Source organism: Octopus bimaculoides, chromosome 1, assembly GCF_001194135.2.
Source record: "Octopus bimaculoides isolate UCB-OBI-ISO-001 chromosome 1, ASM119413v2, whole genome shotgun sequence".
Taxonomy (NCBI): domain Eukaryota; kingdom Metazoa; phylum Mollusca; class Cephalopoda; order Octopoda; family Octopodidae; genus Octopus; species Octopus bimaculoides.
The window spans coordinates 16,732,759-16,734,751 of NC_068981.1; positions in this window are offsets into that span (position 1 = coordinate 16,732,759).

Below are 1,993 nucleotides of genomic sequence, written 5' to 3' on the forward strand. Positions count from 1 at the left end.
ATGTATGTATATAAGGGAATGAGCGAAAACAAGAAAAAACAAACGCTGAGGGACAAATATGACGCTTCAAAAGAAAGGAGGGGAGCTTTCAGATTGGGACGCTATTCATCATTAAAAAAGAAATAAAAGAAAGAAGGTGCAGAAGTGCGGCAAGCGGAGTCTGTCCGAGATATGCGCAGTACCTGAGCATTGATGACCTGGGGAGTTGTGTCGCACAGCTGGCGACACGTGTGGGATGGATCCACCTCGCAGCTGAGCCTGTGGTGAGTATTACTGCGCTGTCTGTCTGTTGCCCAAAACAGCAAGCTTTATTATATCTAATTGCTTTAACCGAAGTGAGTGGTGAATGAGATTGCAAGGGCTAAAAATAGGCGTTTTCCTCTTTGGCCAAGCCCTCATCGATGTTTTCAGATTTCACTTGAAAAGAAAAGCGACCATGGTGAAATTTGTTGAAAAGTGGATGAGAACGCTGAGCAGAATGTGAGTGTGCTGACCTGATGTAAGGGTGTTGTTTGTTTATGGATTGCAGAAAAACAAATGAGAGAGGGTACTTGCTTCAGAGATCAAGACAAACAAGGCCTTTGTAGCGTTTTCATGTGTAACCCTAGGAAATTTTCCTAATTATAGGGTAATTATCTCTGTTTAGGTTTTTTTTATTTTCTTTTGTTAATAAGGACAGCATCTTCTTTACTGCACCTGGAGAAATACTTGGCGGCATTTTTTCCAATTTTATGTTCTGAGTTAAAATGCCACCGAGGTCGACTTTGCCTTTCATCTTTTCGGGGTCGATAAAATAAGTACCAGTTGAGCACTGGAGATCGATGAAAGCGACTTGCCCATTTCACAAACTGCTGGCCTTATGCCAAAATTTAAAACCATAATTATTATTATCATCTAGTAGTAGTAGTAGTAGTGGTGGTGGTGGTGGTGGTGATGGTGGTGGTGATGGTAGTGTTTTGTTAATATCTCCATTATTGTGCTTGTTATTCTTGTTGTCGCCGTTATGTTTACGCTTGTTTTTGTTGTTTCCTCGTTGTAGTCGTGGCTGTCTTTCAGCAGACAGCATGATTTTTTTTTTTTTTTTCAGATTCGATCAATATTCATTAATTGACATTAAATCTAATATTGAAATACAGATTTGCATATACAATCTACATACTCGCACACAAAATACAATATGTAGAGCTGACTATGTCTGAGAGTATATGAATATTATTTTGCATTCATACACAAGTAAATATATAATATACGTACACATAGTCTACATATATATATATTATGTGTGTGTGTGTGTGTGTGTGTGTGTGTGTGTGCGTGCGTGTGTGTGTGTGTGTGTCTGTGTGTGTGTGTGTGTGTGTGCATGTATGTATGCATGTATGGATGGATGTATTTATCACTTTGTCCTTTGTCCTTAACGTTAATCGTTTCCACGTTCCATTTTGATTTTTTCATTAATATTCTTAGCGCACACAGCCTCCCACCATTTTCGCCCACATACCGATGTCCCTCTCTCTCGTTCTGACCATTGTATCTGTTCCTCCTCCTTCACTCTTACGTGTTTTACTCTTTCTCTGCCTTTCTCTCGTTTACACTGTCATTTAATATTTTTCTCTTGCTCTCCAGACGACTTACTAATCTTTTCGTTCTCTCTATCTTTCTTTTGTGTCTCCCTTGGATTTTTGCCTCTTCTCTTTCACACTTTCTTTCCTCTTACTTGACCTCTCTCGCAATTCCTCGACGCTCAACCACCTCCACAGCGGTTCAGTCACAAAATTCTTCCATCTTGTCTTTTTGATTCTAATTCTCACTGAAGACTGAGGTTCTTTAATTCTCGTCTCTCGTCTGTCTCTCCGGAATATAAGCTGTTAGTCTTTTCCTTCCTTTCTTTAGCGCTGACTCTCGGTGAATGCTGTTTTTCCTATTCCAGCTAGAAAGACTACCATCTGTGTCTGCATAAAGATATATATGTCTATATATATATATATATATATAT